Source organism: Lynx canadensis, chromosome A3 (genome assembly GCF_007474595.2).
Source record: "Lynx canadensis isolate LIC74 chromosome A3, mLynCan4.pri.v2, whole genome shotgun sequence".
Classification (NCBI taxonomy): Eukaryota; Metazoa; Chordata; class Mammalia; order Carnivora; family Felidae; genus Lynx; species Lynx canadensis.
In genome coordinates this window covers 50,196,819-50,221,530 of record NC_044305.1, presented here as the reverse complement: position 1 = coordinate 50,221,530, position 24,712 = coordinate 50,196,819, and positions in this window count along the sequence as shown.

Here is a 24,712-nt window from a genome sequence, read left to right as displayed (position 1 = left end):
ATGACCAGGGATAGATTTTAACACTAGCATGTGCATGTTGGAGGTGGACCCCAAGCAAAGCAGCCCAGCCCCTGCTAACGGCAGTACTTTCACTTGTTCAGACTTGGATTCACCTTCCATCTGGGGCACAGAGGGACCTGTAGGACCACAGGCATGGGTGGTGGGTGCAGGTCACCGCCACAAGGAGGTTTCTGGGCTAGGTGCCAAGGCATGAATAGCCCTGTGCATCAAGGCAGTGTGGCCCAGCAAAGCCATTCTGTGCTCACAGTGTGACAACCATGGCATTGGTCTGTGCAGTGCTGTCTTCCTTCATCATGCTCAACAGTAGCAACAGGGACAGTTCTTCCCGGCAGGACTAGTTCCAAAACAGCCTCAAGGTCCGTGGTAGACGGCAAGGCTGGAAGATAAGGTGGAACCCAGTTGAGCAGCACCTGGTGTTTTCCTCCTTATCGGTTCACTTCTCCCAGACTATGGAGGATTAAAGTGCTCTCACATGTGTACCCTCACAAGAAATCGATAAGCATGATGTGATGTGTTGCAGAAGGCCAGGGATAACCTATAATGAGGATGTACTGAGTCAAGATGCTGGCTAGTATTCAATACACCTGGAAGAAAAGCAGACTGGTGTACTACAGAAGGGTTGTCTTGACTAGTCATATATTAAGGTTTCATTGGTTGAAAATAGACATTGCCTTGAACATAATTCAGATACTGTAACAACCTCCCATTTTACAGTTATTCTTGTTTTTCAAGATGCTTGAAAACCTGAGAGGATCTGAGAATCTGTGGCAAAACAAACACAAAAACACAGGACTACATGGCCAGAAACTTGAGCTCTGTGACAAACACAGATGCACAAGCATATAGGGAAAACTATCCTGGTGAAGAGCCAGGGGCCATTTGGCCAAACATGTGTCACAGTCAACAATCACTAGACCAGAAACCCCGGTTGAGGACCCAGGATATGACGGTAAGACAATTACATGGAATGGACTGCAGGGAAGACTCAGAGTTAAAATAGAGCAAAGGGGTGAAAATGGCTGGACGGAGTGTCAGAGTTTAGCATCAGGGATAAAGATGTGATATGACTAGCACAGTCTTCTGCAGCTTGTTGATTGACTCAGGAAGGACAAACACCTGTGGGGTTTGTCAAACAGTGCTGTCCCTAAGTTCCACCTGAAAGTTCTGTCACCAAGAAGCCTGCCCAGATTCTTCCTTCAGAAGTAGAGGGAAAGGCCTGGTTCTGGTCATGTGTTCTGCCCTTGCCAACAGTACACAGGACAACAGTGATATAGCTGTAGCAGAGTTGTGCCCCCTGGTTGATGGGCAATTGTTTAGAAGCAGGTCTTGGTGCAGTATTCCACCCAAAGGTACTTTCTGTGCCAAGATCCTGGAAAAACCTGCCAACATGAAAACGTGCTTTTTGTCAAAAGAAAGGATCTCCATTAGTGAGGAGAGGAGTCCAACTGGATACCTATGTGTGTGAGTACTTGGGCCAGCTAGGTAACACCAGGTACTAAGAGAGGGAAAGGCCAGGTTTCCTCTGGGATATTAGACCAATATACCCTCAATTTCCTCAGGAGCTGACTGGGAAACTGGCAACATACATATAGCCATGGCTCCTGGACATGAGCGGAGACCTAGCTAGAAAAGCAGCAATGGGTTGTGCATGAGTACAAGCAGTACCAAAGTTCTGCATCTTCTAAAGGGAATGATATCCATCAGCGAAAAAATATATTTCTTAATCAACTCTCATTCCAGACAGAAGGCCAGCTTTTTTTCCTAAAGCTTCTGGCTTAGCTTACACACAAACATTCTCGACTGGGCACTTGATCTAAGAAAGAAAATTAAAATGGGGGAAGAATGACTAATGGGGAGTCAGTGGCTTTGCTTCAAATGGGCCTGAGGGAAATCAAGGGAAGTTGACCCCGACTTTCCCTTCCACATGTCCCACACAAGAGGTGGGATCCACTCTAAACCAGGCTTAGCTTACCCAAAACTAGGCTTGGCCTCCCCTGGGTACCTTCACACACCCTGAATTTTGGGATATCCACATCATTCTGAAACCAAATTGTGTAGGGCTCAATAGAATACGTCTATCACCACCACAGCACATAACCAAACTTCCAAGCTGAAAAAAGAGGATATTGTTCTGAGACACTGTCCATGAATAATGTCCATGTAAACCCTCTTTCAACAATAGGGCTCCAGGGTGGCAATGGAGACACACACTGCCAGAGATCTTCTCCACACAGGAGATTTGGAGAAATTTGAGAAAAAAGTACCCAGCAGAGTCTCCTATCAGGTTGTATCTAGAATAAGAAAGGCCTTTGGGATTAGGCCAAGCGGTTACTATGAAGGACTACAGCTGGGAGCCCTGTCAGCAAGAAACCTGCCATTTTAGGAGCCAGGGATTTCTGACTTGGTCTATCCCTGCCACGTGTCCCATAAGTTGAGGGGGGCAGCACTGTTTGAGCTGTAGCTATGGGGTTCTGAGGGCTCTTGCTCAGGAATCTGCAACAAGGACAAGGTTCCCTAATTCCCGGCAAGGGCTCTTCCAATGTTCACCACCTCCTGGTTCACAATGCCCAAGTCCGCTTCATATCCGCTTTGCAGAATGAAGGCAACTCGGTTTTCCCAGCCACAGAGGCAAGCTGACTCCCCTTCACCTTCCATAGCACAGTAGGACAGGCATCAAGCACCCAGGGACTCAAAGCCTACTTTCCATTGGTAAAGCAGAGCCTGCTAGGTCTCATTGAGCACAGGAGCAGAGTGGGAGATTGCAGCCTAAGTAGTTGTGCCAGCTGAATGAGTGATGGCTCCATAGCTCCTAAAGGAGAAAAAAAATTGTCATAAATACAGCCAGGGGAGAAAATGGGTGCCAGGTGGGCTGAAGCTCAACACTTCCAGTGGAATTGGGATCCACTTGAAACAAGATGTCATGCTTCATTTCCTCTTTTCTCAGAAGGAGGACTGCTAACTGTGCAAATTTCTGGCCCAGACTATGCATCAAACATTCTCTGCTGACCCCTTCAAATGTTCTGGGCCATGGAATGGCTGTATACTTCTGAAATCTAGTGAATTAATGAGGGATCTTGTGGCAAAATCTCTTTTCCTGTCACAAGGACTGGGTCAGAATCCCAGTTGCACAGAAGAGTATAGGACTCGGGCACTGATTCTGAAAGTACTGTGGGAAAAATCTAGTTTCAACAAGACAGCAACGATGTGTGAAGGTGGGCGAGGAGGCCCACAGCTCTGCAGAACTTGGAAGGGGAATTCCATGGACAAGGAAGTGCCCAAAACCAGCTCCTGCTAATCTGGCTATAAGAGGCTGAAGAAACACCAGAGGGCTTAGGCAAATGTGCCATCTAGTGTCTCCATCTAGAAGCCGTGTCAGCACCAGGCCTGCCTTCTTCCTTCAGAAGGATCTAGAGAGCCCTGGGACTTGGTTGGATGTGTTGCTTACGCATCTTGAGTGGAATGAGCAGTGACAGTGCTGTAGCTGGGAGGTGTTTCCAGCTGTGTTTCCAAAGTATGGAGAGGGGCATTGATGCCCTCTTATTCTAAAGAGCTCTTTCTCTCGTGACCAGTTTCTGGAGCCTACTGCTCCTGTGTCAGTTGTCTGCTTTTCAAAAGGAAGTCACCTCAATCAGGCAGAGCAAAAAAGTGAGGTGGCTCCACTCCCCCCACCACGTACTACAAACAGACAAGCACCAAGTTCAAGAATAGGAGGACTATTCTCCTTTGAGGTATCTAATGGTGATGGCTATGATGAGTTAGGGACACAGTAGGAACATGCTCCTGGCCCTGGGTGCCTGCTGAGTGAGTGCCTGATCCATGACTCCTGAGGGTGAATGAAGGACATTCAGGAACACAGGATGGGAGAGGGGATGGCTACACCCAGGACCAAAGGGCTCTCAATATTTCCATCCAGTGTAAATGCGATCAATGTGGAATGGAGATGTTTAACTTCATTTCCAACAGGCCCAGCAAGGGGGACAGCTTCCAGCTAATACATCTGGCTCAGCATCCCCACAAATAACTCTGGCTGGATGACTTCCATTTTTCTATGTCTCTGAATGTCCATTTAGACCTGAAACCAAAAGACCAAGGCTACATTGGCTCTGCCTGTCCCAGTCATAAGGGCTGGTCCCATTGGACGTCTGCAAGCCAGAGATAGTACTCTGAAAGACTGAATTTGTATGGATCCCAAGACAAAACTTGATGGATGATAAAGCAATGTCATGAAACTGGAGTCACCAAGTGTCAGACTTCTTCATGTTTAGGAGAACCTGACTAGCCCAATGCATTCACAAGCTGGCTTGCTCAGGAATCACAAGTACCTTTCATGGACTTTGGCTCCAGGCGCCCTGCAAAGGTTGCCTTTGGAGCCCTGAGAGCAGGAGGCCCACACTCTCCCTTAAGAAATAGAGGGTAACATTGCCTTCTGGTGTGCTTCTACCCATCATATCCTTCCAGAGGGCAACAGGGGCACCGAGATATTAAGAATGTGCTTCCATGTGATGATTAAGAGGTGGGAAAAAGGTCTTGGTGAACAATTATTCACAAAGTTTTTGTGTGCTGATCAGGTCGTGGAGCATGCTGCACATGCACAGAATATTTGTTCTTTGGATTGAGGGTAATTCCATTCATTAGGGGTGGGGATCCAGGTGGCTACCCATTCCCATGATACTATAACCTGCCAACCACCAAGGCCTAAGGAACAGGGTGGGGGTAGCTGTCATCTTGGATATCAGACTCAGAGAGACTTGCATTGGGCTATGAAAGGCTTGTAATGTCACCCTCAAACCATCGACCTTAGTCGCTGTAGGGGACAGACACAGGATCTCTGCATGTGAACTGAGAACAAGTTAGGAAAGCAGCAATGGGGGAGGAATGACTCTGAGGGAAGTCAAAGCAGTGCAGTCAAATGGGCACAGGGGAAAGCTAAGAAAGAGATCACGAATTTTCCTTCCCCTGACTGACACAGAAGGCGAGATTCACCACCAAACTTGGATTTAGCCTACAAATGAGCAATCTCCTTGGTTATCTTCACACACCATGGGTATTGCAGGGCCACGTCATTCTGAAATCAAATTGAGAAGGACCAATGCAATACCATCACAAGCACACTGATAAAACCCCAAGCTGAAACAAGAGGGTATTACTCTGAGACACTGTCCTGGAATAGTGTCCGTGCAAACCATCTTTTCTCACAAAAAAACAGGAGTGGCACCAAAAGTCTGCTAGAACTGATACATGAATTTAGCAAAATTGCAGGATACAAAATCAATGTAGAGAAATCAGTTGCATTCTTATACACTAACAATGAAGCAACAGAAAGACAAAAAAGAAACTGATCCCATTCACAATTGCACCAAGAAGCATAAAATACCTTGGGATAAATCTAACCAAAGATGTAAAAGATCTGTATGCTGAAAACTATAGAAAGCTTATGAAGGAAATTGAAGAAGATATAAAAAAATGGAAAAACGTTCCGTGCTCATGGATTGGAAGAATAAATATTGTCAAAATGTCAGTACTACCCAAAACTATCTACACATTCAATGCAATCCCAATCAAAATTGCACCAGCATTCTTCTCAAAACTAGAAAAAGCAATCCTAAAATTCATATGGAACCACAAAAGGCCCCAAATAGCCAAAGTAACTTTGAAGAAGACTAAAGCAGGAGGCATCACAATCCCAGACTTTAGCCTCTACTACAAAGCTGTCATCATCAAGACAGCATGGTATTGGCACAAAAACAGACACATAGACCAATGGAATAGAATAGAAACCCCAGAACTAGACCTACAAATGTATGGCCAACTAATCTTTGACAAAGCAGGAAAGAACATCCAATGGAAAAAGACAGTCTCTGACCTCAGCCGTAGCAATCTCTTTCTCGACACATCCCCAAAGTCAAGGGAATTAAAAGCAAAAATGAACTACTGGGACCTTATGAAGATAAAAAGCTTCTGCGGAGCAAAGGAAACAAAGAACAAAACTAAAAGGCAACCAACGGAATGGGAAAAGATATTTGCAAGTGACATATCAAAGGGCTAGTATCCAAAATCTATAAAGAGCCCACCAAACTCCACAACCAAAAAACAAATAACCCAGAGAAGAAATGGGCAGAAAACATGAATAGACACTTCTCTAAAGAAGACATCCAGATGGCCAACAGGCACATGAAAAGATGCTCAATGTCGCTCCTCTCAGGGAAATACAAATCAAAACCACATTCAGATATCGGCTCACGCCAGTTACCAAAATGAACAAATCAGGAGACTATAGATGCTGGAGAGGATGTGGAGAAACGGGAACCCTCTTGCACGGTTGGTGGGTTGCAAATTGGTGCAGCCACTCTGGAAAGCAGTGTGGAGGTTCCTCAGAAAATTAAAAATAGACCTACCCTATGACCCAGCAATAGGAATTTACCCAAGGGATACAGGAATAATGATGCATAGGGGCACTTGTACCCCAATGTTCATAGCGGCACTCTCAACAATAGCCAAATTATGGAAAGAGCCTAAATGTCCATCAACTGATGAATGGATAAAGAAATTGTGGTTTATATACACAATGGAGTACTAAGTGGCAATGAGAAAGAATGAAATATAGCCCTTTGTAGCAACGTGGATGGAACTGGAGAGTGTGATGCTAAGTGAAATAAGCCATACAGAGAAAGACAGATACCTTATGGTTTCACCCTTATGTGGATCCTGAGAAACTTAACAGGAACCCATGCGGGAGGGGAAGGAAAAAAAAAAGAGGTTAGAGTGGGAGAGAGCCAAAGCATAAGAGACTGTTAAAAACTGAGAACAAAATGAAGGTTGATGGGGGTGGGAGGGAGAGGAGGGTGGGTGATGGGTATTGAGGAGGGCACGTTTTGGGATGAGCACTGAGTCTTGTATGGCAACCAAATTGACAATAAATTTCATATATTGAAAAAAAAGGAGTGGCAATGGAGACACACACACTGCCAGAGGTCTTCACCACACATGAGATTTGGAGAAAGTTGAGAATGAAGGACCCAGCATAGTCTCCAATCAAACAGGTCATTTCCAGAATAAGAATGGCCTGTGGAATTAGGGCAAGGGGGTCCTCCGTAGGATGACAACTGAGAGCCTTGTCAACAAAAAGCCTACCTTCTTTCATTGGGAGCCATGTTATTCTGGCCTTGTCTATACTTGCCACGTTTCCCATTAGTTGAGGGAGGCAGCAGTTTTTAATCTACAGAGATGAGATTCTGAGGGCACTTGCTCAGGAATCTGCAACAAGGATCTCCTTCCCTAATTCCTGGAAAGGGCTCTTCAAATGATAATCCCTTCCTCGTTCCTACTGCCAATGTGCAAACTGCTTCTCAGAATGAAGACACCTCAGTAATCCAAGTCAGTGAGGTATGCTGGCTCCACTTCATGTTCCATAGCACAGCAGGCCAGGCACCAAGAATCCAGGCACTCAAGTCCTTCCTTCCATTGTTAGAAAAGAGCCTGATAGCTGTCACTGAGCACAGGAGCAAAGTGAAAAGTTTTGGCCTACCCAAAGATGCTTAGTGACAGAGCGATGGCTCCATGGCACCAAATGGAGGGGAAAAAAATACATTCTCATAAACACAGAAAAGGGACAGAAATTGGCACCAGGTGGGCCAAAGGTCAACATTTCAAGTGGTAATGGGGAACTGCTTGGAATGATGTTTTGCTTCATTTCCCCTCGACCCAGGAGAACAGATTCCTTTCCAAATCTCTGGCCAGAACACACACCAAACTTCCTCTGCTGTGTCCCTTAAAATGCCCTGGATTGGGGCGCCTGGGTGGCGCAGTCGGTTAAGCGTCCGACTTCAGCCAGGTCACGATCTCGCGGTCCGTGAGTTCGAGCCCCGCGTCGGGCTCTGGGCTGATGGCTCAGAGCCTGGAGCCTGTTTCCGATTCTGTGTCTCCCTCTCTCTCTGCCCCTCCCCCGTTCATGCTCTGTCTCTCTCTGTCCCAAAAATAAATAAACGTTGAAAAAAAAAATTTAAAATGCCCTGGACCTCACAATGGATGCATACTTCTGAAACCCTGTGATTTACTGAATGAGGAACCCTGTGGCTAAAACTCTCCCACAGTCACAAGGACTGGTCCAGACTCTCAGAGACAAGGCAGAAGATAGGACCCTTGAGACACTGATTCTGAACAGATTGTGACAAGAACCTTGTTTCTACAAGACAGCAAGAAGCATCAAGGTGGTTGAGGAGGGCCAGAGCTCTTCAGAGCTTGGAAGGGCAAATCTATGGAGAAGACAGTGCCTTGCATAATTGAATGGAGTGAGCAGTGACAGTACTATAGCTGAGAAGTTCCCCAGCTGTGGTTCCAATGTGTGGAGAGGGACATTGGTGCCCTCTTATTTTAAAGGATTTTGTCTGTGCTTAGCAGCTTCTGGAGCCTACTACTCCTGTGTAAACTGTCTGCTTTTCAGAAGGAAGCCACTTCAGTCAGGCAGAGCAAACAAGTCAGCTGGCTCTACTCCCCCATCACCTGGTACAAATAGACAACCACCAAACTCAGGGATAGGAGGACTATTCTCATTTGGGATGGCTATCAGATGCTGATGGCTGTAATTGAACACGGAACGAGTGTGAACCCGACACCCATACCTGGGTGCCTACTGACAGGGGCCAACTCCATGACTCCTAAGGGAGAATGAAGAGGCAGTCAGAATCACAGGAAGGGAGAGGATATGGCTACAGCCAGGACCAAAGACATTTCAATATTTCCATCGAGTGGGAATTCGATCAATGTGGAATGGAGATTTTTAACTCCATTTCCACTGGGCCCAGCATGAGGGCCCTCTCCCTGCTAATATTTCTGGCCCAGCCTCCCCACACACTGCTCTCAGCTGGACGCCTCCCACTTCCATACATCTCTGAATGTTCACGTAGACCTGAAACCACAAGGAAAGGTCACATTGGCTCCACCTGTCCCAAAGTCACAAGACCTGGTCCCCGTGGGACATTTGCAAGGCAGAGATAGTCCTCTAAAAGGCTGAATTTTTCTGGATCCAGAGACAATCTTTGATGGATGATAAAGCAATGTCATGAAACTGGATACACCGAGGGCCAGACTTCTTCATGTTTATGAGAAGCTGACTAGCACAATGTATTCACAAAATGGCTTGCTCAGGAATCACAAGCCCCTTTAGTGGACTTTGGCTCCAAGAGTCCTGCAAAGGTTGCCCTTTGGAGACTTGCGAGCAGGAGGCCCACATTCTCCCTTAAGAAATGGAGGTGAACATTGGCTAATGGTGTGCTTCTACCCATCGCATCCTCAGAGGGGGCAGCAGGGGCTCTGAGATATGAAGACTATGCTTCCATGTGATGATCAAGTGGTGCAAACGAGGCCTTGGTGCACTATTTATTCACAAGGTTTTTTGTGTGCTGATCAGGTCATGGAGCATGCTTCACATGCACAGAATGTTCTTTGGATTGAGGGTAGCTCCATCCATTAAGAGTGGGGACCCATTCCCATGATACTATAACCTGCCCACCACCAAGGGTTCAGGGCTCAAGGGCTACAGGGGGGATAGCTGTCATATTGAACATCAGACTCTGAGAGCCCTGCATTGATTCAGAAAAGGCTTGGGAAGTCACCCCCAAACTGGCTACCTCAGTCTGTAGGGGACGGACACAGGGTCTCTCTATGTGAACTGAGAACAATTTAGGAAAGCAGCAATGGGAGAAGAATGACTCCAAGGGTAGTCAAAGCTGTGCACTCAAACGGGTATTGGGGCAACTGACGAAAGTGAACCTGAATTTCCCTCCCCCATTTTCCTTCCCCCCCCCCATACACAGGAGGTGGGATCCACCCCAAAACTTGGGTTTAACCTACCAATGAGCATTATCTCTGGGCACCTTCACCCACCCTGGGTATGGATAGAGCCACATCAACTGAAATCAAATTAAGAAAGGCCCAATGCAATGCCTCTATCACCATCACAGGCACACCACCAAACCGCCAAGTGGAAACAGGATATTACTCTGGAATACTGTGCCAGAATAGCGTCCATGCAAACCCTCTTTCATAAAAAATGCTGAGGAGTGTTAATGGACACACACACTACCAGAGTTCTTCACCACATATGAGATTTGGGGAACGTTGAGAATGAAGTACCCAGCACAGTTTCTTATCCTGACTTTCTCAAGGGTTTTTATTAAGAAAGGATGCTGGATTTTGTCAAATGCTTTTTCTGCAACTGACAGGATCATATGGTTCTTTTCTTTTATTAATGTGATGTATCACCTTGATAGATTTGCAAGTATTGAAAAAACCCTGCAGCCCAGGAGTGAATCCTACTTAATCATGGTGAATAATTCTTTTCATATGCTGTTGAATTCGATTTGCTAGTATCTTCTTGAGAATTTTTGCATCCATATTCATCAGGGATATTGGCCTCTAGTTCCTTTTTTGCTGGGTTTCTTGTTTAGGAATCAAATAAAGCTGACTTCATAGAATGAGTCTGGAAGTTTTCCTTCTCTTTCTATTTTTTGGAACAGCTTGAGAAGTATAAGTATTATCTCTGCTTTAAATGTCTGGTAGGATTCCCCATGGATGCCATCTGGTCCCAGACTCTTATTTTTGGGGAGATTTTTGATAACTGATTCAATTTCTTCACTAGTTATGGGTCTGTTCAAAATTTCTATTTCTTCCTGTTTGAGGTTTGGAAGTGTGTGGGTTTTTAGGAAATTGTCCATTTCTTCCTGGTTGTCCAGTTTGTTGGCATATAATTTTTCATAGTATTCCCTGATGATTGCTTGTATTTCTGAGGAATTTGTTGTAATAATTCCATTTTCATTCATGATTTTATCTATTTGGGTCTTTTCTTTTTTGAGAAGACTGGCTAGAGTTTTATCAATTTTGTTTATTTTTCAAAAAACCAACTCTTGGTTTCATTGATCTGCTCTACTGTTCTTTTTAGATTCTGTACTATTTCTGCTCTGGTCTTTATTATTTCTCTTCTTCTTCTGGGTTTGGGGTGTCTTTGCTCTTCTGCTTCTATTTCCTTTAAGTATGCTATTAGAATTTGTATTTGGAATTTTTCTTGTTTCTTGAGATAGGCCAGGATTGCAATGTTTTTTCCTCTTAGGGCTGCCTTTGCTGCACCCCAAAGCATTTGGATTGTTATATTCTCATTTTCATTTGTTTCCATATTTTTTTAAATTTCTTCTCTGTCTGGTTGGCAAATTCATTCTTTAGCAGCATGTTCTTTGACCTCCATGCTTTTGGAGGCTTTCCAGACTTTTTCCCATGGTTGATTTCAAATTTCATAGCATTATGATCTGAAATTGTGCATGGAATCTCAATTGTTTTATATTTATTAAGGGCTGTTGTGTGACCCAGTATGTGATATATCTTGGAGAATGTTCCATGTGCACTAGAGAAGAAAGTATATTCTGTTGCTGATGCAGAGTTCTAAATGTATCTGCCAACTCCATCTGGTCCAATGTATCATTCAGGGCCATAGTTTCATTACTGATTATCTGTCTTGATGATCTATCCATTGTTGTAAGTGGAGTGCAGTTACTACATTCTTATCAATAAGGTTGCTTATATCTGTGATTGTTTTATATATTTGGATGCTCTTGAATTCGGTGCATAGACATTTATAATTGTTAGCTCTTCCTGATGGATAGATCCTGTAATTATGACATAATGCCCTTCTTCATCTCTTGTTACAGACTTTAAGTTATAGTCTAGTTAGTCTAAGTATGGTTACTCCAACTTTCTTTTGATTTCCACTAGCATGATAGATAGTTCTCCACCCCCTCACTTTCAATCTGAAGCTGTCCTCTGGTCTAAAATTAGTCTCGTAGACAGAAAATAGATGGGTCTTTTTTTTAATCCAATCTGATACCCTATATCTTTTGCTTAGAGCATTTAGTCCATTTATTTTCAGTGTTATTATTGAAAGATATGGGTTTAGAGTCATTGTGATATCTGTAGGTTTCATGCCTGTGGTGATGTCTCTGATACTTTGTGGTCCTTGCAACATTTCACTTACAAAGTCCCCTTAGGATCTCTTGTAGGGCTGGTTTAGTGGTGATTAACTCCATCAGTTTTTGTTTATTTGGGAAAACCTTTATCTCTCCTATTCTGAATGACAGATTTGCTGGATAAAGGATTCTTTGCTGCATTTTTCCTGTTCATCACATTGAATATTTGCTTCCATTCCTTTCTGGCCTGCCAAGTTTCAGTAGATAGGTCTACTCCTACCCTTTTGTATCTACCTTTGTATGTTAAGGCTCGTTTATTCCTTGCTGCTTTCAGAATTCTTTTATCCTTGTATTTTGCCAGCTTCACTATGATATGTCATGCAGATTGATTCCAGTTGTCTAAGGGAGAATGCCTGTTTCCTTCCCCAGATTGGGGAAGTTCTCAGCTATGATTTGTTCAAGTATACCTTCACCACCTTTCTCTGTCTTCTTCTTCTGTAATTTCTATGATAATGATATTCTGTTTGATTGCATCACTTGGTTCTCAAGTCTTCCCAGCTTTCTCAGCTTCCTTTTTCCATAATTTCATCTTCTAATTCACCTATTCTCCCCTCTCCTCTTCAAGCCATGCTGTGGCCAACTCCATTTTATTTTGCGCCTCATTTATAGCAATTTTAAATTCATTATGACTACTTTTTATTCCCTTGATTTCTGTAGCAATAGATTCGCTGTTGTTCCCTATGCTTTTTTCAAGCCCAGCAATTAACTTCATGAGTATTATTCTAATCAATTCATTAGGCGTCGCTACTTCCTGGAATTTTTTTTTTTGAGAATTCTTCAATTTCATCATTTTGGCTAGTTTTCTGTCCCTTGTGCATTTAAAACATTGTTGTGGGGCACCTGGGTGGCGCAGTCGGTTAAGCGTCCGACTTCAGCCAGGTCACGATCTCGCGGTCCTTGAGTTCGAGCCCCGCGTCGGGCTCTGGGCTGATGGCTCAGAGCCTGGAGCCTGTTTCCGATTCTGTGTCTCCCTCTCTCTCTGCCCCTCCCCCGTTCATACTCTGTCTCTCTCTGTCCCAAAAATAAATAAACGTTGAAAAAAAAAATTAAAACATTGTTGTGTGCTCTGCACCTGCGAGCACTGCAATATTAAAGGAGCGTCATATACTGTCCAGGGCCTGGACTTTCAGGAGGTGCTTTTTTGGAGATGGTTACTTGCTCTCTGTTGACTTTGGTTAGTACCCAACTCGTAGTGATATTTTGGACCCTCCACCAGGTGTGCTTTGATTTGTTCCTTGAAGTAGCCTTGTAAAGGAAAACAAACTCACAAACAGGAGAAAAAAACAGGCAAACACACAAACAGATAACACAAACAAATAAAAACTAAAAACCCCGAAATACTGATTACAAGTAAAGAACAGGGTGAAGGTGGTGCTGATGGAAGAGAACATACAAAGAGAGAAATGACAGGAGCAGGGAAAAGGAAAAAATAAATGACTAGGCAGAGAGACTAAAAGGCTTAATCCAGAAAGAAAGGAAAATAAAGAAGGACAGGAAAAAGAAATGAAGGTAACATTACCCAGAGAGAGAAAAACTATACGGCTTGATTATTCCAGAGAGAGAGAAAGGAATGTAAAGAAGGAGGTTTAGAACATGTATCAAGAGAATGGATTAAATATGTCCGTTTAGACAAACCAATAACCAGAGTAACCAGCTTAGAGGACAGAAGAGATAAGGAGAGAGATAACGGGGGAGAGAATATATTTTTATATCCAAAATTGACCTAGAGTTATACCAGGCAATGCTGCAGTGCTGGTCTGGGGGAGCTGTCCACAGGGTCTGTCCAGCTCCAGTAGATACACAGTTACCTGGTGCAAAGGGGCATGGTTTGGTGTAGTCTGGACCCACCTCCATTATGGCCCTGGTACTGATCCCTGAGGCTCTGCCTTGATGGTGGTGGTGGTAGGGAAATGGTGATCCCATAGTCTCCTCTCCATGGACGGGACCCGGCGGACTCCATTTCAGTTGTCCTCACTGTGCCATGGGCACAGACGGGATGGTCCTTCTTGCTCTGCCAGCTCCCCTGACCTTTTGCTTGGCTAGGATTCAGTGTCCCACTCTGTGCACTCTGGCACTGGGAAGCACCTCTCAGTATGGCCCAATATGTGGTCCCAGCTAGCTTTGTGCCACTGCCCTTCAAGGAGGGCTGCCTTCTCCTACTGCAGACTGCACCACTGACCTCGCCATCGAGGCCCCAGGGGTGGCGGATGCAGGGAGACTCAGGGATGTGCTGGAAGCCGAGCTATCCCAGCCTGAGTGGCAGGGCCCGGGCTGTGGACGGATTGGTGACTGCAGGGTGGCCCATCAACAATGAAGCTTCTTGTACTCCCACTTTTAGGTAATTTGGTCTTATTAAAGTACCTAGGGTATTCTCTGGTGGGGAATTGTCCTCAGAAGGCTCCCTGGGAAAAGAACCATTGGGGAAGAAAAAAGGCTCTGCAAGAAATTGTGTGGCCTTACATTTAGCCCTTGCCATCCTCTATGGAGATTCCTCTTCTAACAGGAAGGATAGCCTCATACCTTTGCCAGCAAAGAGGGCCTGTAAAGGAGAGACATATGGATTTGAAAGCCTCATTCTGACAACTAAGGAGTGTATCTCTGGACGCAGGTGACTTCAACCCCTAGGCCCACCTGGCTTCCCAGAGGCATTCCAGATGATTGAACCTAGTCAGTTAAGCTACAGAGTGGTTCATTGGTTCCTAGGTGCATTGTCTCTCTGAGAATGTATGAGGCATGGGTTTCTAAGGCTTTTTCAGCCCCCTTCTGGCACCTCAGACCGAGTCAAACACGTTCTTCTGGCCACATGTGGTTAGGAGGTCATGTCCCTCCTAACTGTTCCACTTGAGGTGTTGAGAAATGGACGCCCTTTCATGAGAACAGCAAAGCAAATGCTTTGTAGATAAAGGTGGATGCATAAGGGAATAATGTAAGAAATTAATCTATAATCAAAAGGTGTGTGGCAAAGTTAGGGGAAAATCACCATGTTATTTCTTACAGGTTGTTTATACATAGGAATATTTTCAAAATTAGGTAATGTTAGAAAAATATAGATGATGTATGCTACAAGGAAATCACTAGCATATATAATACCAAGTTTACTATAATAAATTTGCCAGTTCAACACACTGCTGTTGTCTGTCCATTTTTATTTTTTGTTTTTATCTTAGTTTTTTATTTTAGTTTCTTATTTTCTAGTTTTTTATTTTAGTTTTGTTTTATTTTCACCGATGCTCTTCTTCCTTTGGGAACGCCTTATTGCTAGAGCTGGTCTCCAGCAGGGAGGCTTTGTCTTTCCCACAGCACTCCAGGGAGGGGGACGCTTTCTCCTACTGTGGACTGAGCCCTCGATCCAGCCACTGAGCCCAAGGGTGGCAGACGAAGGCAGGCTTTGTACTATCACACAGCCCTCAAAGGAGGGGACCACTTTCTCCCACTTCAGACTGTACCCCTGGCTTACCATTGAACCCAGAGTTGGCTCCCCTCCTCCCCAGGTGTGCGAATAGGGAGCCAGCCCCACTCTGAAGAAAACCTGCAGTTAGAGATAGGATCCCTCTCAGTCCCAGTCTGAAGTCTGTCTCCTGTCCAGGTATAGTCCTACACTTCCCCTGGTGCCCTTTCTCTTCCTTTTCTCTCTCCGTGGAAGATATCTCCCCTCCAATTCTTATGTGGCCTTTTTTTTTTAATCTCCCCAGTTTACAGTCAACCACCTATCTTTTCTCCAATTGTTCCTTTTTCTTCCTGGTATATTCAGTCTCTTTCCTAACAAACTCTGTGGTTCAAAGTCCTTTGGCTTCAGCACTTCTTTGAGAGATGCGGGAAGTATGGATGGCCCTACTTCTCTTCCATGTTGGCCCCCTCAAGAGTCCTATAGTCTGCCTTGCCCCTGAGAGTCTGGGCCAGTCCTTGTGACTCTGGGAGAATTTTTGCCACAAGGCCCCTTCTTCATTAAATCACTGGATTCCAGCAGCATGCATCCATTCTGAGGCCAGGGCATTTGAAGGGACCAAGCAGAGGATGTTTGGTGTATTTGCTGGTGGGAGAATTGGCCAGGAAGCTGGCCTTCTTCTGGCCTGAGGACAAATGAAAGAAAAAAATCTTTCCAAGTGGATCCCCATTCCCAATTGAAATGGTGACTTTGCACCACCTGGAGCCCACTTCTTTCCCCTTGCTGTGTTTTTGAGAATGTATTTTTTTCTCCATTAGGTGCTATGGAACCATCACTCACTCAGCTGGCACAACTTGGTAAGCCTCAATCTCCCACTCTGTTCCTGTGCTCAGTGAGAGCTATCAGTCTCTTCTCTAGCAAAGGAAAGAAGGACTTTAGTCCCTGTGTACATGGTGCTTGGCTTGCTGTGCTATGAAGAGTAAAGGAGAGCCAGCTTGCTTCACTGTCCTGGATGACTGAGTTGCCTTCATTCTGAGAAGCAGACAGTTTGCACCTGGGCAGTATGAATGAGGAAGGGGTCAACATTGGAAGAGCCCTTGAAGATATGAGGTAACCAAGTCCTTTTTTTGCAGATTCCTGAGCAAGAGCACTCAGAACCCCATAGCTACAGCTCAAACACTGCTTCTTCCCCCAACTAATGGGAAAAATGGCATGGATAGACCAAGCCAGAAATCACTGCCTGCTAAAGAAAGAAGGCAGGCTTCTTGCTGACAGGGCTCCCTGTTGTAGGCCTATAGATGGCCCCCTTTGCCTAAGTCCACAGGCCTTTCTTATTCTGGATACAGCCTGGTTGATAGGAGACTGTGCTGAGTACTTCATTCTCAACTTTCTCCAAATCTCATGTGTGGTGAAGAACTCTGGCAGTGTGTCTCCTTTGTCACTCCTGAAGATGTTTGATGAAAGAGGGTTTGCGAGGGCACTATTCTGGGACAGTGTTCCAGAGTAACATCCCCTTGTTTCTGCTTGGAGGTTTGGTGGTGTGCTTGTGATGGTGATTGAGGTATTGCATTGGGTCCTTCTCAATTTGGTTTCAGAGTGTTGTGGCCCTGCCCATACCCAGGGTGTGTGAAGGTGCCCAGGGAGAATGCTTATGGGTAGGCAAAGCCCGTGGTTGTGGGTGGATCCAGGTTCTTGTGTGGGACAAGGGGAAAGGAAGGTCATTGTCTCTTTCTTCAGTTTCCCCCATGCCCATTTGAATGAACATGTTGGCTAACTTTTTAGTCATTTCTCTCCCATAGCTGCTTTCCTAACTTGGTCTCAGTTCACACACAGTTACCCTGCCCTGAGCCTGTCACCTACAACCGAGGTCTCCAGTTTAGGGGTAAGTTTCCAAGCCTTTCCTAAACCAATGCATGGCTCCCAGAGATGATGTCCCAGAAGACAGCTGGCCCCCCGTCCCTGAGCCCCCGGTGGTGGGAAGGCTACACTATCGTGCAAATGTGTAGCCACATGGAACCCTGACCCTAATGGAGGTCCTCCATCTGGCCCTCTATCAAAAGAACAGTTTGTGCATGTGCACCATGATCCTGGACCTGATCAGCACACAAAAATGCTTTTGAATACATAAAGGACCAAAGCCTCGTTCCCACATCTGATCATCACATGGAAGCTCATTCTTCATATGTCACAGCCAATGCTACCCCTCTCCACTAATATGATGGGTAGATGCACACCAGAAGCCAATGTTTCCCTCTGTTTCTTAAGGGTGAAAGTGGGCCTTTTGTTCACAGGGCTCCAGTGAGCATCCTTTGTAGCACTCTTGTAGTGAATGCCCACAAAATGTTCTTGTGAGTGCTGAACAAGCCAGCTTCTGAATACATTGTGTTAGTCAGGTTCTTCTAAACATGAAGTCCTCTGGTCCTTGCTGTTTCCAGTTTCATGACATTGACTGATCGTCCATCAGGGTTTGTCTTGGTGTCCATACAAATTCAGTCTTTCAGAGTACTATCTCTGGCTTGCAGATGTCCAACGGGGACCAGCCCTTATGACTGTGGGACGACGGTTGGAGCTAAAGGATCCCAGGCCTTTTGGTTTCAGGACTACATGGACATCCAGAGCCCTGGGCATCAGAAGGGGACAAGCTGAGAACTGTTTGTGGGGAGGATGGGTCAGACGTATTAGCAGGAGCTGACCTCCTTGCTGGGCCTAGGGGAAATGAAGGTAAGCATTTCTATTCCACACTGATCACATTCCCATTGGATGGAAATATTCAATGCCTTTTGGTCCTGGATGAAGCCATTCCTGTGTTTCTGACTGCTTCTTCATTCAACTTTAGGAACTATGGAGCTGGCACTAACTCAGCAGGCAGCCAGGGATGGCTCTTGGCTTCCCACTGGGTCCTGTGCTCAATAACAACTATGAGTTTAGGATATCCCAAAGCAGAATAGCCCACCTATTCCTGAGCGTGGTGCTTGGCTGTGGGGGTGGGGTGGGGGGATTGGAGCCAGATCGCCTCCTTGGTCTGCCAGTTTGAGGTATTTTCCTTCTGAAAAGCATACAGTTCACACAGGAGCAGTAGGCTCCAGAAGCTAGTCAGCACAGAAAGAGCCTTCACAAGAAGACGGCACAAATGCCCCTCTCCACACTTTTGCGCCACAGCTGGGGGGAGCTCCCAGCTACAGCACTGTCACTGCTCACTCCATTCCACGATGGGCAAAGCAAGAAAAGCAGACCAAGTCCCAGGGCTCTCTGGGTCCTTCTGAAGGAGGAAGGCAGGGCTGTAGCTGACAGGGCTCCCAAATGGAGACACTAGAGGGCATCTTTGCCTGAGCACTCTGATGTTCTTCTCTGAGACAGATTGCCAGGAGCTGGTGCTGGGCACTCCCTTCTCCCTAGAATTCCCCATCCAAGTTCTGCAGAACTCTGGCCCTCCTTATTCACCTTGACACATCTTTGCTCTCTTGTAATAAACAAGATTCTTCTCATGATCAGTTCAGAGTCAAGGTCTCAAAAGTTTTATCTTCTGCCTTCCACTTGGGAGTCTGGTCCAGTCCTTGTGACTGGGGAGAGGTTTTGCCACAGGGCTTCCTCTTCGTTAATTCACTGGGTTTCAAATGTATGTGGTCATTGAGAGCTCCAGGGCATTTGAAGTTGACCAGCAGAGAATATTTGGTATGTAGGCTGGGCCAGAGATTTGGGCAGGGATCTGGCTTCCTTCTGGGCCGAGGGCAAATGAAGCAAAACATCTTCTGATATTTTGAGATTTAGAATATATTGTGCTGTTTTTTTCCCTTGTATTTCTGACTATTTTTTTTCACCTGTAGTGGCCATGGAGCCATCACTCACTCAGCTGGCACTCCTGGGTTGGCTGCAAACTCTCACTCTGCTCCTGTACTCAGTGAGAGCTACCAAAGAAAAGAAGGTCTTTAGTCCCCAGGTGCTTAGTGCTTGGCATGCTGTGCTAGGGAGTGTGAAGGGGAGTCAGCTTGCCCCACTGACCTGATGATTGACTTGCCTTCATTCTGAGAAGCCAACAGTTTGCACATGGGAAGTATGAATGAGGAGGATATCAGCATTGGAAGAGCCCTTGCCAGGAATTAGAGAACCAAGTCCTTGTTTGCAGATTCCTGAGCAAGAGCTCTCAGAACCCAATAGCTACAGCTCAAGCAGTGCTACCTCCCTCAACTGATGGGAAATGTGGCAGGGATAGATAATCCAGAAATCACTGGCTCCCAAAGAATGCAGGCTTCTTGCTGACAAGGCTGTCAGGTGTAGTTGTTCATGGAGCTCCCATGGCTAAACTGACAGGGCTTTCTTATTCCAGATACAACCCAGTTGATAGGAAACTGTTCTGGGTGCTTCATTCTCAACATTCTCCAAATCTCATGCCTGATGAACAACTCTGGCAGTGTGTGTCTCCACTGCCACCCTTTAGCCCTTTTGATGAAAGAGGGTTTGCACGGAGACTATTCCAAACAGAGTCTTAGAGTAATGTCCTCTTTTTTCAGTTTGCAGGTTTTGTGGTGTCCTTGTGATGGTAACAGATATATTACATTGGGTCCTTCTCAATTTGGTTTCAGAATGATGTGGCCTTCCCTAAACCTAAGGTGTGTGAAGGTGCCCAGGGAGAATGTTTGTGGGTAGGCTAAGTCAGAGGTTATTAATGGATCCTGCCTTCTTTGTGGGACAAAAGGAAAGGAAAGTAGAGGTCTCCTTCCTCGAGTTCCCCCGTGCCCATTTGAATGGATAGCTTTGACTCACCTTGTAGTCATTCCTCTCCCATTGCTGATTTTCTAATTTGGTCTCATTTCAAACACTGAGACCATGTGACTTTCCCATACACAACTAAGTTACAAGGATTGTGAGTTTCCAGTCAGTTCCTGAGCCAGTGGTGGGTTAGTGTGTGATGTCCCAGAGGACAATTGATTCTCGTGTCCCTGAGCTCTTGTTGCTTAGTAGGTTTTTATAGCTGTAGTAATTTTCTTTCTTTGGAAAAAAGAATCTTCCTGGAATTGTTTCAGAGCCCTTGTCTCAGAGCCATGTATTTCCATTTAAGCTGGGAGTCTGATGCAATCCTGGTGAGTGTACAATAGGTTTGGCCACAGGCATCCTGCGGTTGGGTTTCATAATTTGTGAATATCACCAGGCCTAGATCATCTGTAGGTGCCCAGTGCAGAATGCTTGTGTATAGGCTAAGCCGGGGGTTTTAGGAATGGAGCTAGCCTCCTGTCTGGATCGAGAGTTGATTAAGAAAGATATATTTTTCATTGATGGATGCCAGCCCTTTGGAGATGCAGAACTTACCACTGCTTGTACTCATGGAAATCCCAAGCTGCTTTCCTGGCTAGGTCTCTGTTCATGTTCCAGGAGCCATGGCTGTATGAATTGTGCCAGTTTCCCAGTCAGTTCCTGAGGAAATTGAAGGTATATGGGCCTATTATCCCAGATGAAACCTGGCCCTGCTCTCCCTGAGCATGTGGTGTTGCTTAGCTGGCTAGTGTATGCATGAGCATGGGTATCCAGTTGGCCTCCCTCCCCTGACTAATGGAAATCCCTTCATTTTGAAGAACACTAAGTTTTCATGTGGGCAGAATGGTCCAGGATCTTCTCAGCACAGAAAGTACCTTTGGATGGAATCCTGCAACAAGACCTGCTTCCAAACATTTCCATCATCATGGAGCACATCCCTCCTACATCTGTATCATTGCTACCACTATGTACCAATGACAAAGGCAGAATACATACACAGAGCCAGGTCTTTCCCTCTGATTCTGAAGGATGAATCTGGGCAGTCTTCTTGTGGATGAGGCGTACAAGTAGAACTTATGGATGCCACCATTTGCCAAATCCCACAGGTGTTTCTCCTTCCTGAGTCAGTCAGTGAACTGGAGAAGACAGTGCCAGTTACGTCACTTCATTATCCCTGACACATAGATCTGGCCCTCCCTCTATCCATTCTCAGCCCTTTGCTCTATTTTAACTCTTACAATAATATCCTGGGCCATGACGTGGGTATTCTGGTCCAGTCATTGTGACTGTGGCAGATGTTTGGCCAAGGGGCCCCTGGCTCTTCAGCAGGATAGTTTTCCCTGTATGATGGTTCATTTCTAGATGAGTCTCACAGAACTCAGATTTCTGGCCAAGTAGCACTGTGGTTTTGTTTTTGTTTTGCCATGGAAGATCCTCAGAGCCTCTTGGGTTTCAAGCATCTTGAAAAGACAAGAATAACTATAAAATTGGAATTTGTTACAGTAGCTGAATGATGCTCAGGGCAAGCAGTCTTTATTTTAAACCCGTGCAACCCTAATGATATAAGAGTAGTCAAGGCAACCCTGCTCTATTGCCACTCTCTGCATTTCTTCCAGGCATATTGCACACTGACCAGCATCTTGACTCAAAACACCCTCATTATAGGGTATCCCTGGCTTTCTTCACCACATCCTATCACGCTTATCCATTTCATATGAGGGTACATATGTGAGAGCACTTTAATCCTCCAAACGTGGGCTGGGAGAAGTGAACTGGTAAGGAGGCAAACACCAGGAGCTGCTCGAATGGGTTCCACCCTATGTGCCAGTCTCTGCCTTCTGCTATAGTCCTTGGGGCTGTTTTGGGCCTAGTCCTGCTAGCCAGGACTGTTGAGTATGCTGAAGGAGGACAGCATTGCACAGGCCAATGCCATGGTTGCCACACCATGAACACAGGTGGTTTTGCTGGGCTACTGAGACTGCTATGGCACAGGGTTGTTCCTGCCTTTGCCCCTGACCCAAAAATCTCATTTGATGGTGACCTGCACCCAATAATGATACCTGTGGTCCCTGGCACATCTTTGCTCCAGATGGAAAGTAAATCCAAGACCAAGTGCAAATGCTGTCATTAGTAGTGGTTGGGATGCCTTGCTTGGGCCCCACCTCCAACATGCACAGGCTTGTGTGAAAATCTCTCCCTGGGCACAGGTTGAGTGAGTGACAGCTCTATGGCTCCTGACTCTAAATAGGGAAATAGACAACCATGGGAAAGGAGTGTCCATAAGGAGGGCCAAAGTTCCAAATAGCCAATGGGAATGGGAACATTTTGGAAACGGACTGTGTAACTTCATGTCCCCTCAGCCAAGAAAGGAGTCTAGCTCCTTTTCCAGTCCTCTGGCCCAGCCTATGTGCAAATGTTATAACCTGGGCCCTTCCAATGCCCTAGGCCTCTGAATGCATGCATGGTTTTTACATCAACTTGCCAGGGTCCTGTGGCCAAACCCATCACAGAGTTTGATGAGGGTGTCCAGCTGAACACCACAGATATTCCGCTGAGAGACTACATGGAATGGACCTCAGAGAGGACCTAGTGTGAAAATAGAGGAAAAAGGTGAATATGGATCCACGGAGGGTCAGAGTTCCTCACTAGGAATGAGAATGGGATCATGTTGAGAATTAAGTGACTAGTGCCATCTCCTCACAAGCAGGCTCTCTCAGGAATATGCAGAACCTGTGGACTTTGGTGAAGGGACCCCCCTACAGGCTACACCTGGGAGCCTTGTCAGCAAAGGGTCTGCATTCTTCACAAAAAGAGGGAGAACCCTGTCTTTGGGTCTGTTTCTCGCCATTAGAGGACAGGGGCAGCAGTGATTCAGCTCTGCTTCTTTGGGGCTTCTGGCTGATGGTCAAGTGGTTAGAACTTGGCCTGGATCCAACATCCACTTCAAAGTCCCTTTGGGCACTAACCATGGCCAGAAGCACAGTGCCCATGCATGAACTATCTAATCTGCAGGATGAAGGCACTTCTGTTAGCCAGGGGAGGGAGGCCAGCTGGCTACCCATCCCTTCACTGACTTTAGCTAAGCACCAAGCCCCCAGGACAGGAGGGGCTTGCTTTACTTTGGGATGCCAGACACTGAGAGCTATCAATTGGCTCAGAAACTGGGAACTCCACACCCATGTTTGGACCTGGGCTGTGTACCTGACATAGACCCATGGATCCTGCAATGTTTTAGTTTAAGCCGAGTACATTCTCCTGAGGCTCTTGCTCTGACTGGCTCCCAGGTAGAACCTAGTTTGAGACAAAGAGCCATAAAATGCAAATAGGCAACCTGAGGACCAAAGGTCTTCATTAAAAAAGAGACTGGGCTAAGTTAGAATTCAGGGCCTACTTCTATCTCCTGGCAGGCTGGCTCTCTGGGGATTAAGAAAGACCTGAGTATTAATGTTAAAGAAAACTCCATTGGCTATACCCAAGAGTGAAATTCTACAGGAGGTCTATATTGTTCACTAAAAAACAGGAAAAGCTGGATTTTGTGGGTTTTTTTCTGTCCTTCATCAGGAAATAGAAGCACCATTTATTTGGAGGAAGGGGTTCCTGCACCTAGCTTGTGATCAAGTGTTTGAGTCTGGACCTGATGCAGTTCTTTAAAGGGCCCTTTTGGTCCTGACCAAATCCTGAAGCATAGTGTGCATATGGGAATCATGTTTGACTCAGAATGAAGGCATGTCTATCCTTCACTGCACTTACCAGAGCTGACCAAGCATCAAGCAGTCAGGGAGGAGAAAGCCATCCTTCCTTTGATTTGAAGTTACTGTTTGCACTCACATAGAAAAGGACCAGAGTGGGAGGTTAGCACCAATCTTTCACTCTGCTTGTGTGAAGTGAGTGGAAGCCCAATCATCCCTAAATGTGACCAAGGACTTAGAAAATAGCAAATTTGTGGGAATGGCTACAAAGGAGGCCAGGATCTACAATAAAGATGGGAATGGAGTGATGCTGGACATATATTTATACCTTAATTTCTCTTTGCTGCATGTGTAGGGCCAGTCCCTCCCCAAACATCTGGGACCTCCTACACACATCCACCCATACCCAACTTGGCACCTTCATATGTCCTAGGCTTCTCATTGCGAACAGAGTTCTCATGGGAAGTTACAAGAGGTCCTGTTGCCAATCTATGCCAGACTCACCAGGACTCAGCCAGAGTCCCCAGTTTAAAGTGGAGGATATTGCTCTGAGACACTGATTCTGAATGGACTCCAGCAAGATCTTTGAAAAAAAGAGCAAAAGGATGGAAATAGAGGGCCAAAGTGCTTCATCACAAAGGAGAGCAGAATGAAGCTGACAAGGACATGCATAACACAATCTTTGGAGAAGCTGTTGTCTATAGTAAGAAACCCCTGTGGGCAAGGACAAGGAAACATCCATTGCCTACTCCTGGGTGCCCATTTTGCAAAAGGCTTGAACTTTTTTTTTCAGAAAGGGAAGGAAGGCTTCTGACCTTGCTCTTTTGTATGCCCTAACCTTCAGGGAAGTGATTCAC